Here is a 14469-nt window from a genome sequence, read left to right on the forward strand (position 1 = left end):
CAAGGATAAATTTCCAAACCTCCAAAAGGAGAAGGTTCTTCAAGAGGAGGTAATGGGAATGGAGACAAACCTCCACTCTCTCCACCATCTTCTTCATCATCTTCTTCAAAATCATATTCATCCTCTTCCACTAACACAACCCTTACTCATACTCATCATCATTCTTCATAAGGAACTGGTAAATCAACTTTTTTTAAACTTGATATTAAATTCGAGTTGCCCATGTATAATGGTGAAGTGAATGTAGATAAGCTTGATATTTTGGTTCATCAATTGGAGGTCTATTGCAGGATTCAAAACCTTCAAGAGGATGACATAAAGATTCAGTTAGCTTCCTTGAGAATGGAGGGTGAAGCACTAGTATGGTGGGAATCAAAGACCCAAGAGGAGATTAAAAAACACGGTAAGATCTCAATTTCTTGGAATGATTTCATTGTTGCAATTAAAATACAATTCTATCATCTAGCTTATATACAAAAAACCATAATGAATTGGTAGAACTTCAGACAACTTAAAGGTCAAAATGCACAAGATTACACCCAAGAATTTAGAAAAAGGTCTTTGATGTTAAGGGTAGATTTTCAATCACATGACACTTTGCTGAAGTATAGAGGGGGTTTGCACATTTACCTTAGGCATATTATCTTAATGTTTAATTCCAGTAATCTAGATGATGTGTGTGTGCAAGCCGCTCATCTTAAGGCAAGAGGGAAAAAAATCTTAGAAGAAGGTAGTAAAAGGCCATTTAGGAGTAAGGGAAAAGAAAAGGATTTCAAAGGAAAGGCCAAGAAAAATGCGTCTATCAAAAAAGAAGAAGAAGGTCACGATGAATCTCACTGTTGGAAGCTTAATCTTCAAATGAGACCAAAAATAAACAACAACAAGGAAAAACAGAAGACAACTGCAACCACTCAACAGGATTTGGGATCCGATTCAGGTGATGAAACTAAAAACACATCCATGGGGTTAAAATAAAAGGAATTCATTTCCAGCACTAGTTCTTTAGACTCGCAAAATGGAACTCCAAATGAAAAGAGGAGAATAGAATTGTTTCACATAAGGGTGATCTCAAAACATAACAAGATTGATACATTGTTTGATAGCGTCTCTCAAGCCAATCTTATCTCTAAAAACATTGTCAAGAATTTAAATCTGGAAATTGTTCCACACCATAAATTGTATCTATTGGGTCCCTATAATACTAGTGATTACCCCATTACTATTGTGGTTGTACCCCTTATTAATATTTTTGTGCCCCTATTATCCCCATATTGTTATTACTGTGCCCCATAAAATACCTCTACTGTTATTTTTGTGGCTTTATATTATTATTGTTAGGTTCGCTGGATTATATTTTGACTCCTTAGACTCCTATATATAGAAAGGAGGTTTTGTCATTTGAATCATCCAAGAATTTTTCATTTATGTAATGTAAAGGAGGTTGCCCCCTCGAAGAGGCTGAATTCTAAGGCGTTGATCTATCTTTTCTATCTTTTTCTTGAGTTGGTTTCATAACATTTGGTATTAGAGCTTTGGATTATAGGGTTTCGATGCTCCAAACAGGTCATTGTGGAATTTTCGCTATAACTTTTTTTCTGTGATGTTTCAGAAGTTGAAAAAAAAACCCATTTGAGAAGAAATCGCGTTGAACCTCAGCTCCAAATTTCAGAACTGTTGGGGCTACACTTGCGGAGATATGATCTGAGGAAGTTGGTCTTTTTGCAGACTCCTGAATTACATTCCAAACAGGTGACCTGGGGAAAAGCGTCATAACTTTCTCTCTGGGGATTGGATTGAAATTTCATAAGAAGGCACAGAAATAGGACGGACTGTAGTTTATTTTAGGCATTTTTCAGATCCAAAGGTCGAAACAGTAACTCGTGTCACGTCGTACAAGTTCGCTCTACCGAAATAGTCTATAATCAAGTCACTGTGGGAGATTTCACATAACTCTTCCTTGGAGAATCCAATTTGGGTCAGACTTGTGGCATTGGAAAGAGGACACAGAGGGCTACTTCAGGTCACAAATTTAGATCTAGATGATTGGAAAGTACAGAGATACATCAGAGGCAATATCGAGCTCCTACAAAGTGAAAAAAGGTGTGTAGATTTTCTTAAATTTTTGCTTAATCTTGGTTTGAAAATTTATTTTGAAGGAATTCAAAGCGCATAGTAGAGCATTATTATTGGTAACTGATGCCCCGAGGAAAGAAAATGCAAACACCTAGTAAGGAACTTGAAATCTCTAGCATGACTCATGAAGAAGAGGAAGAAATGCAACATGATATATCAAAATTACAAGACCAAGTGCAAAAATTGTCCCTTGCACAAAAAGGAACAGAATCTAAGATGGATGGTTTAAAGAAAGGCGTAGAAGCTAAGATGGATTGTTTAAAGAAAGGTGTAGAAGCTAAGATGAATGGCGTGGAAGCTAAGATGGATGATTTGAAGATAGATTTGAAGATAGACATGGAAGAATTGAAGATAAATATGAATAAGTTGCTACAAGAAAGGGTCATTAATGGTGAAAGGGTAGTAAAGGAAACTCATGATGAGAACAAAAGAAATGTTAATCATGATTCCATAGACTCTAATGTTGGATCAAAGACCCACCATATTTCAAAAATCGTTATGAGGAAGTTTGATGGCAAGGATCCCGCAACATGGATATTACAGATGGAGCAATTTTTCGATCTCAATAATGTGCAAAACACACAAAAGGTACGTATTGCAACTTTATATTTGGAACCAAATCAGTTTGTATGGTATCAATGGCTTTGCTCTCGTAAACAATTTATCACTTGGGCAATTTTTACGGAAGAATTGATAGCACATTATAAGGATACAAAAAGCAACACTTTTTTTAGCCAATTGATAAGTCTCAAACAAAAGGGTTCAATAATGGAGCACATTGAGGAGTTCCAAAAATTGAACATAAGGGTAAAAGATATTCCAGAGGAGCATAGAATTGATGTGTTCATAGGGTATTTAAAGGATAATATCCAACATGATGTTCGCCTTTGGGAACCTGATTCATTAGAGAAGGCATTCAGGTTAGCAAGAAAAATGGAAAGCAAAATTATGGCAACTAGGAAGCATACCACTCACAACTATAAAGAGAGAAGTGTTGTTGCCGCTAGTCTTCCACAACCTATAAGGTTGACACCACAACAATTGGAAGAAAAAAAAGCAAAAGGGATTTATTACAGTTGTGATAGCAAATACACTAAAGGTCATAAGTGTGCTGAGAAGAAATTATTCTACATAGATTGTGAAGAGGAAGAAGAAAAGGAGCAAGAAAGGTCAAAAGAAGAGGATATACTCCAGGAACAAAGCCTAGATAAAGAAGAAATGAATCCGACCATATCTTGTAATGCATTGGTGGGAATTACCACTCCTCAAACCATCAAGATAGAAGGACAAATCAAGAAGAAAAAGGTAATAGTGTTGATTGATTCAAGAAGTACCCACAATTTTATTCATTGTAAGGTAACAAAAGAATTGAATTGCTTCTTATATCCAGCACCAGAGTGTCAAGTGATGGTTGCAAATGGAGGAACAATAAATTGCTCAGGAAAGTGCCATAATATCAAGCTATCCATGGGAGAATATGTATTGACTAGCCCAATGCTTTCCATTCCAATGGGAGGTGCTGATGTTGTACTAGGAGTCCAATGGCTACAATCCTTGGATACAATAGCTTTTAATTTTCAAGAAATTTTCATGAAATTTTCTGTGGAAGGGAAGGAAGTTGAATTAAGGGGTATTGCAGGGAAACCAGGAAAGATAATCAGCTCTAACAGTATGACAAAGCTTCTAAAAAAGGAACAAAGAGGTGTAATTGCACAATTATGTTCGCTAGATGTGTCCACAATGGAATCATCTATTTCTCCAGATCTCCAAAAAGTCTTGGAAAATCATTCCAAGGTATTTGAGACTCCCAAAGGTCTCCCACCTATTCGTGATCATGATCATGCTATTCATCTGATTCCAGGAAGTGTTCCTCCAAACATCAGGCCGTACAGATATCCCTATGCCCAAAAGAGTGAAATTGAACGTATGGTTGCAGAAATGCTAGAGGCTGGTATAATTCAACCAAGTCAAAGTTCTTTCTCTGCTCCAGTAGTATTGGTGCACAAGAAGGATGGATCATGGCACATGTGTCCGGATTATATGGAGCTCAACAAGCTCACTATTAAAGATAAGTTTCCCATTCCTGTCATTGATGAATTACTAGATGAATTGCATGGATCAATTTACTTCACCAAGTTGGATCTTCGTTCAGGATATCATCAAATCAGAATGAAGATTGAAGACATTCCGAAAACAGATTTAGAACTCATGAGGGTCATTATGAATTTTTGGTCATGCCTTTTGGCCTTACCAATGCACCTTCAACATTTCAAGGTTTGATGAATTCAATTTTCAAACCATTCCTTAGAAAATTTGTGTTAGTATTTTTTGATGATATACTAATCTACAGCAAGTCTTGGAAGGATCATGTTGAACATGTTGACAGGGTGCTACAACTATTGGAGGAGAAACAATTATATGCAAAAAGATCCAAATGTTTCTTTGGAGTACAAGAGGTGGAATATCTGGGTCATATTGTATCTCATGAAGGAGTTAAGGTAGACCCTAGCAAAATTAAAGCCATTAAGGAATGGAAAATTCCCACATCCATAAAGCATCTGCGAGGATTTCTCAGGTTGACAGGGTATTATCGCAAGTTTGTTAAGAATTATGGGAGAATAGCAGCACCTCTAACAACATTATTGAAGAAAGATGCATTTTCATGGACTCCAGAAGCAACAAAGGCATTCGAACATCTTAAAGAGGCAATGTGCCAAGCACCGGTCTTAGCTACACCAGACTTCACAAAAACCTTTATTGTGGAATGTGATGCTTCAGGAAATGGAATTGGTGCTGTTTTAATGCAAGATGAAAGACCCATTGCTTTTGAAAGTCGTCCAATCAAGGGAAATTTTTTACACAAAGCTATTTATGAGAAGGAAATGTTGGCAATACTCCATGCACTTAAGAAATGGCGACCCTACCTAATGGGAAGACACTTCAAGGTAAAAACGGATCATGATAGCCTTAAATACTTTTTAGAACAAAGATTATCCTCTGAAGAGCAACAAAAGTGGGTCACAAAGATGTTGGGTTATGATTTTGAAATCATCTACAAAAAAGGGAAGCAAAATGTGGTGGCAGATGCACTCTCAAGAAAGGATGAGGATGTGGAAGCATTGTTGTGCGCCATTTCTATTATCCAACCAGATTGGATAAATGAAGCAAGGGAGGAATGGAAGAATGACGAAGAAGTGTGGGCACTTATTCGAAAATTACAACAAGATTCCAGTATGTCTGATACATTTAGCTGGAAAAATGATTCGTTATGGTACAAAGATCGCTTATACCTCTGTAAGAATTCCCAGCTAAAACAAAAGATTCTTATGGAATTGCACACTTCTCCCTTAGGAGGGCACTCAGGATTTTTAAAAACTTACCACAGGGTTAAGAAGGAATTTTTTTGGGATGGCCTTAAATCAGATATTCAAAATTTTGTGGCGGAATTTTTGGTTTTCCAACAAAATAAAGTTGAAACAATTAAGACACCGAGTCTATTACAACCTTTATCCATTCCAAGCCAACGTTGGGAGGAGGTTTCAATGGATTTTATCACAGGTTTACCCAAGTCTGAGGGAAAGAGTGTCATCATGGTGGTAGTTGACAGACTTACCAAGTATGCACACTTTTGTGCATTATCACATCCATTTAAAGCCAGTACATTTTCTACTGCATTTATGGAAACAATTCAAAAGCTACATGGAAACCCAAAGATTATTGTAAGTGATAGAGATCCCATTTTCACTGGAAATTTTTGGACAGAATTATTTTCTTGTCTTGGTACTCAGTTAGCTCATAGCTCATCTTATCATCCTCAATCTGATGGGCAAACTGAGATAGTAAACAAATGTTTGGAAGGATATCTTCGTTTCTTTGTATCTAATAAACAGACACAATGGGTCAAATGGTTGCCTCTGGCTGAATGGTGGCATAACACTTCCTTCCATACAGCAACAAAAACGACCCCATTTATGGCACTTTATGGGTATCATCCACCATCCATCACATCATATTTAAGAGAAAATTCTAAGGTTCAAGGAGTGGAACATCACATTGAACATCAACAACAAGTCCTCCAACTCTTAAAGGATAACCTCGTGTTGGCACAAAATAGATTGAAACAACAGGCAGATCAACATCGTAGCGAAAGAAGTTTTGATGTAGGTGATTGGGTATTCCTACGGCTAAAACCATATAAGAAAATGTCCCTCAACCAAGCTAAGAAGGATAATAAATTATCACCAAAGTATTATGGTCCATACAAGCTGTTGCAAAAGATTGGTTCTATGGCATACAAATTGGAGCTTCCTGCAGCTTCTCGATTGCACCCAGTTTTCCATGTTTCATGTTTAAAGAAGGTTATAGGCGACAAGCTCCCAGTTCAAACAGTATTGCCAGAACTTGACGAGGAAGGGAAAATTATATTGGAACCGGAAGCAGTCACAAAAACAAGAACTCGACAGCTACGAAATCAATCAATTTCAGAGTATCTTATCAAGTGGAATAAATTATCCGCTGAAGATTCCACATGGGAGGATGAGAATTTTATATAGAAGCATCTAGAACTTCTCAAGCATTGAGGACAACACTTTTTTGAAGGAGAGGGGCATGTTGGGTCCCTATAATACTAGTGATTACGCCATTACTGTTGTAGTTGTACCCCTTATTAATATTGTTGTGCCCCTATTATCCCCATATTGTTATTACTGTGCCCCATAGAATACCTCTATTGTTACTTTTGTGGCTTTATATTATTATTGTTAGGTCGGCTGGGTTATATTGTGACTCCTTAGACTCCTATATATAGAAAGGAGGTTTTGTCATTTGAATCATCCAAGAATTGTTCATTTATGTAATGTAAAGGAGGTTGCCCCCTCGAAGAGGGTGAATTCTAAGGCGCTGATCTATGTTTTCTATCATTTTCTTGAGTTGGTTTCATAACAGTATCCACTTGGATGGGTATGTGACAATGCACAATTGTAGGTTATGAGAAAGTGTAATCTGAAATTCACTATCACTGCAAAATTCATAAAGGAAGTGGAGCTTGACGTTGTACCGTTAGAGATCTGTGGCATCATTTTGGGCAACGCGTACCTTTATGATAGAAAATATATCTTCCATTGACATGGAAAAAAATATAATTTATTCAAAAATGGAGTAGAATATATTGTGAGAGATCACATCAAGAAAAAAAAAATTGCTTGTTAATGCAGGGCAGATGCAAAGACTGGTGAATTTGAGCAATAATTTCATGCTTCTCATGATCAAACCCAAAAATGATGTTGATAATGAAACTTTTAATGGTTGTGATTTGAATTTGAAATCTGAATTGGTTGGCGTAGTTAACCAATATGATGAAATATTTCAAGAACCAAAGGGATTACCTCCCAAGAGAGGAATCCAACATGAGATACAGTTGGAGCAAGATTTCCCTCTTCCTAACATTTGCATGTACAGGATGTCAGTGATGGAAAGCGTAGAAATTAAGACATAAATCCAAGAGTTTTTGAATAAAGGGATCATCAGACCATCTTCCTCGCCTTTTGGTTCACCTATTATCTTGGTGCCAAAGAAGGATGAAACATGTCACATATGTGTGGACTTTCATGCATTAAACAAAATTATGGTAAAGAATCATTACCCATTGCCTCGAATAGATGATTTACTGGATCAATTCAAAGATGAAGATTATTTTACTAAGCTGCACTTAAGAAGTGGCTACCATCAAATTAGAATAACTAAAGGAGACATTTGGAAGACAGCATTCAAAACAAAACAATATTTGTTTGAATGGCTAGTTATGCCATTTGGTTTATGTAATGCTCTTGCTACATTCATGCGTGTGATGAATGATGTGTTGAGGCCATTTCTTGATGGATTTTTCATAGTCTACTTAGATGACATCTTCATTTTCAGTAAATCCTGTGATGAACATGTCATGCATGTGAGAAAAGTACTTGATGTATTGAAAAAAGAACAATTGTATCTTAAGATGTCAAAGTGCGAGTTTGGAAAGACTTCTTTAGTTTATTTGGGTCATATTGTTGGAGGAGGTGAGTTGAAAATAGATCCCTTCAAGGTTTATGTCATTGTGAATTGGCCAAGACCCAAGACAGTTACAAAGGTAATAATTTTTCTAGGAGTAGTCCAATATTGCAAGAAATTCATTGATGATTTTTCTCTTCTAGCATCTCCTTTGCATGCATTGACCAGCATGAAAAAGGTTTTTTAGTGGGGAGGCAAACAAAAAATTTCTTTTGGTGTGTTGAAGGAAAATATCAGTACAACTCTCGTACTTGCACTTCCAGACTTGAGACAATCATTTGAGCTTCAGACAGATGCTAGTGACTACACTATGGGTGCAGTCCTCATGCAACATGGTAAGCCTATCTATTTTCATTCGGAAACTTTTAATGGTGCAGTGATTAACTATCCTACATATGACAATGAATTGTATGCATTGGTGCAAAGTGTGAAAAATTGGAAACACTACTTGATGGGTAAAGAAACAGTCATTCACACTGATCATCAACCATTATAATACTTGCAATCTCAACCAAAGTTGCAACAATTAAGGCACTTCTGATGGATGGGTTTCCTTCAACAATTACACTTCTTAATCAGGTATAAGAAAGGTATCTACAATAAATTTTTTTGATATGCTTTCTAGGTCAATTGTTAGTGCAACTACTTTACTCAAGCATAATTTTGTCTTACATGAAAGTTATATTAAGAAATATGCATTAGATAATGACTTTCAAGATGTTTATACAAGTTTGAGTCAAGGTAACCATGTAGAGGAATTGGATTATCATTTTCATGATAACTTGTTGTACCATCTTGGCAAGATTTGTATTTTGCAAGGAGAAAGAGTTAACATCATAAGAGAGGCACATACTTCTCTTATTTCTGCTCATTTCGGTGTAAGTAAGATGGTGGCACATCTACAAAGGTATCGTTATTGGGTTTTTATGCTTGAAAGTGTGTCTCATTTTATTAAAGGATGTTCATTATGTGTAATCAGTAAGCCTAGCAATAGAATTTTAGGATTGTACACACCACTTCCGGTTCCTTCACGGCCATGGGAGAGTGTTTCTATGGATTTTGTAGGAGGTCTTCGATTGTTAAAAAGAGGTTGTGATTATTCGTATGTAGTTATGGATATGTTCAGCAAAATGTGTATTTTTATGCCATGTAAAAAACACAAACTATTCAATTATTCTTTCACAATATTTGGGTGCATTTTGGATATCCTACATCCATTGTTAGTGATCAAGATTATCACTTTGTGGGGAATTTTTGGTCAAACTTGTGGGGATTCATGGACACCAAACTGAAAAAGAGTACAACTTTTCATCCAAAAACATATGGTCAAACATAAGTGGTGAATAGAACAGTCATACATCTTCTTCGTGGATATTGCAGCAAGCATCCTAAGTTGTGGGATGAACATTTGCACTATATTCAGCATGCTTACAGCTGAGCCTAGCACTCTTCAACTCAAACTTCGCCATTTGAGGCATGTTTGGGATACTTGCCTAAATCTCCTTTGGATTTTATTTTTGGCAAAGATGCTACTATTGAAGGTCATAATGACATCGATAAAGCAAGAAAGTTCATTGAATAAATTCAATTATTACACCAAAAGGTTCAATAACATCTTGAGAAAATCCAAGGCAAGTACAAAGCAATGCATGACAAGCATCGTAAAGATCACAAGTTCCAAGTTGGTGATGAATTTTGGCTTCACATTAACAAAGAGAGGCTCCAAGGAGAAGGTAAAAAGCTAAAACCAATTAGATATGGTCCATTTAGAATTTTGGAAAAGATTGGTAACAATGCCTTCAGGTTGGATTTTCCTTCATATATGCAAATTTATGTTGTTGTTAATGTTGAGAATTTAAGGTTGTATGAGCCTCCTTTGATTAAAGATCAAGGAGAGAATTTTCAAATTCCATCTATTGAAGACTTTTCTCCAAAATTCCTTGATGTGCTTCATCAAGACACTATACTTGACAAAAGAATAAGGACATCAAAAAAGGAAAGTATTGATTATCTTCGAGTGGGGCTCAAAGGTACAATTCCTTCAAAATCCCAATGGATAAAGATTGGAAAGGTGAGGGAACTGTAACCTCGCCTACTGAATAATTAAAAGTGATTCTTTTGTGGTCCAAAAGGCTTCCAGTGTTAAGATCTTCCTCATATTATAAAAAATCACTTATCCTTCATTGAGCTTAAGGATCAAAGATCTTAACAATGAAAGCATTTTGTTTATATTCTAAGGAAGATCTTAACACTGCAAACTAATATTCTAAATCAGATTGGCCAATAAATGAAGCTTGGGCATGCATTTTAGTGAAGCAAGGCCATTTTGGTCTACTTCACAAAAATGCATGCCGAACCTTCATTTCAAGGCCAAATTGAATTATTAAACATGGATAGTATCTTTTTGAGTCATAAGTAGAATTAATACAATTAAATACTTTTAATTTTTTACATATATTCTTGTGTTTTTAAAAAATACTCCAAATTGCATGGATTTCAAAGGATAAAAGGTAGGATTTGTGTGCCTCAAATAAATTTACATCAAGAATGTATGGGAACAAGGTCATGGGCCAAGAAAAATCAAACTTGAATTTTAATAGTTGAAAAATGTAATTTCTTGGTTAAAACCCTATAAGTAAGGATGGATGACCTTGTTTTAGTAGTAATTAGGTTAAATGTTGTCAAGGGATAGATAAAGAGATAACACTTAGGGTTTGCAGGGTTTGTTTTAGGTTTTTTCTATATTGTACATATTTTTTTATGGTTTTAAGTTTAAGAGTAGGTCAAGTGACCTAGTTAGGGTTTGAAGATATATAGGTAAGGAGAATGGATACCAATAGGACTAGTTATTTATTTCGTGTTTGGAAATGAAGTCTAAGTATATCTATGGTTTTAATTCCACTCATCAATTAGAAAATCCCTGAATAGAAATTCCCAACACACATGAAACTGATGAGTAGAATTATAGGGTTTAAGATAATGAAGGAACTTATGTGATTCACTATCAACTAGGGCATTTATACTAGCATTCAATATTTAAGATCCAGCTAGGTGCTAACATGCCATTATAGTACCTCATGAAAATACAAAAAATTTCAATAGTAAACAAATATTAAAATATGAAAAAATAGAACCAATCTCAAAAAAGAACATAATACTTCATAAACCAACAAATTGCATCATTGCACACATCAATTTCACAACAATGCTACTGTTCCTCAATAGTAGTATAATTCCAAACAAGAAAAATCAAAAGGTAAAAGTGAGTGAACTCCTTCCTCTTATCACCAATTTGTTATGATTTACAAATTAGAAGTATCTTCCCATTTATACATGAGCTAAGAGAACTTTGAAATTTTTGGGGAACATGATTCCCCGCATAGAATGGAATACATCCTCATTAAATTTTGGTGGACAATAACTCATCCTCATTAAGTTTCTATTGTGCATGAATACCACAAATTAGATTGATTTTGTATGGTAAAAGGTAGGGATTGTGTGCCTCAAATAAATTCACACCAAGACCTATAACTAAATGGTAGTGAAACAATGATCATTACTTCCTAAATATACAAACATTTTCTGCAACATATGATACTCATTATCCTAAAAGAAATCTTACTCACTAAAATCTAAGTCTGTCAATGTAGCAATTCATCATATCTACCAATGATCAAGTCAGAACCAATGTGCACTCTTCGGCCAAATCAATTACATTCTTGGTAATGAAATTTGAAATGGGATATGATTGGACAATACCTAACCTTAGGATATAACTTTTCATCATGTATGAAAAATATCCTACATAACTATGTTTCCCACTTAGACATAACTTTCACATAATGCTAGTCGAAAGAAAACTTATAATGTTATATGAAATATGAAAGTAGAAATATTTAAGCTCAAAGTAAAGATATAAAAATATAAAAGTGTGTAAAATCATTAAATAAAAAATCCACAAAATGAATCAATCATATTGGCCAATAAATGAAGCATGGGCGTGCATTTTAGTGAAGAAAGGTCATTTTGACCTACTTAACAAAAATGCATGCCCAAGCTTCATTACAAGGCCAAATTTAATGATTCAACTTGGAGAATATTTTTTTACTCATAGGTAAAATTAATATAATTAAATATTTGTATTTTTTCACATATATGTTTGTGTTGTTAAAAAATACTCCAAATTGCATGGATTTAAAAGGGTATAGGGTAGGGTTTGTGTGCTTCAAATAAATGCACACCAGGAATGTTTGGGAACAAGGCGATGGACTAAGAAAAATCAAACTTGAATTTTAATAGTTGAAACTTGTAGTTTCTTGGTTAAAACCTTATAAGGCTACATGACCTTATTTTAGTAGTAATTAGGTTTAACTATTGCCAAGGGATAGATAAAGAGGTAGCACCTAGGGTTTGCATGGTCTATTTTATGGTTTTTCTATATTGTACATATTTTTTAGGGTTTTTAAGTTTAAGATTAGGTCAAGCGACTTATTTAGGACATTTATTGTGAAAAGGTTCAATGTCATTTTAATGGTAAAAGGAAATTTACTATAATTTCTTAATAACCAATTGCATGATGGAAATTTTGTCAATGTTACCCATGAAAAAGAATTGATGGCCATCTTACATGCCATCTAAAAGTTTTATTTTTAATAAAATGTATCTTATATCTAAATATTAAATTTGAATTTTTTTATTTTGTGTCTGTGAAAAAATAGGAGTAAAGGAGGAAAGTTAAAGCACCTTATAAACAATTTTATTTACTTAATAAAATTGTATTTTCTTTATAAAGGCGATTTATATAAAATAAAGCAATAAGTTAAAAAAACTCATTTGCAAATGCATTCCTCATGTTTTTTTATCATTGCACATTCTTGCATTCAGTGTGAAACATTCCTCATGGTTTATTCAACGTTCATTCTTGCATTAAGCGTGCATTCCTCACATTTTATTTAGTGTGTGTGCTTGCATTCATCATGCATTCAATTAGCATGCCTTAAACTTATACAATGATGGACTTAATTGAAATAGGGGAGTCCTTTTCCCTGCAAACCATTGACACATAGGGCTCACAGGAGGATTTCATAGACAAAAAAGTTCAAAGAGTTTGCTAATACATGGAGAGATACAAACAATTATCCACCAAGTATGCTAGATATCTTGAGAAAAGAAGAGGTTTATAAATTTATATTTAGACAATTCAATTCCCAAAATGATGAGATAGATGAGGCCATAGAAAATTATGATGATAAATCGATGGAATTAAAAATATTTGGGCAAAGTATTAACCTAGACCCTGATCTATTTGCAAGAGAAACAAAAATTCTACGTAGAGTGGGAGAAATATTTTACTCCAAGAAAACCCCTAAACTAGAAAATATTGAAATGGGAAGTAAAATATGTGGAGAAAAAGCATGGAATAGTTTAAAAATGTTAGATGTTCCCCAAGGACTATATAAATCCTTGATTCAATTTGTCCTTAGGACAATTATGAATCATCACAAGGTTGATATTTCTAGTGACTGCATGAGGTTAGTTATTCATTGGGTTGGAGTTAGGGCCATAGGTGTCCCTCATCTATTGGCTAAAAGATTACATTATGCCTTGCCATAAAGTAAAATTAAGAAGTTTAAGTTCAACTTCTCGAGAAAACTGTAGAAAATTATTGACTTGTATCGACTTGGTGTTCAAACAAGGTCTATTAAAACTTACATTAGGAGATCAAAACTAGAGAAAACCATTGAGTAAGAACCTAAATAGACTTTGATAAAAGGTGTGGAAAATTTTGATAATACAATTTTTCATGCTAAACATGTAGTTGCTAGTGTTTTGGCACACTTACATGTGCTTACATATGAATATGAGGAGAAGGAAGGTATGGACCATTAGATACAAACATGTAATGATTCCTTTTCTATAATAGACAAAATTCCTTCTAAACAGTTGGCACCTCAGTATAATTTCCCTTTTGTGGGTGATTCAACATCTACATCTCCAAGTTTAAATGTGCACACTCCAACATACAGTTTCAATAACATAAAAATATTTCTTAGTATATGATAGAATGATCCATTATACAAAAGTTGCAATGGTGGATTCTCACTTTATATACAACTGGAAGGAAAAGTACGAGCTAAAAGAGAAAGATATTTTTGAATGCATGAAGAAGATTGTAGTGTTGGAATTACTAATTATGCAACAAAGACAAAAAGAAAAGACATAAATTCCATGTATAAAATGATTTGCATAATCAGGTATCCACAATGAACGATGAAGGTATTAGGGAGATAT

Source organism: Pinus tabuliformis, chromosome 3_2, assembly GCF_031772625.1.
Source record: "Pinus tabuliformis cultivar Carrire ecotype Pingquan chromosome 3_2, CPIR1, whole genome shotgun sequence".
Classification (NCBI taxonomy): domain Eukaryota; kingdom Viridiplantae; phylum Streptophyta; class Pinopsida; order Pinales; family Pinaceae; genus Pinus; species Pinus tabuliformis.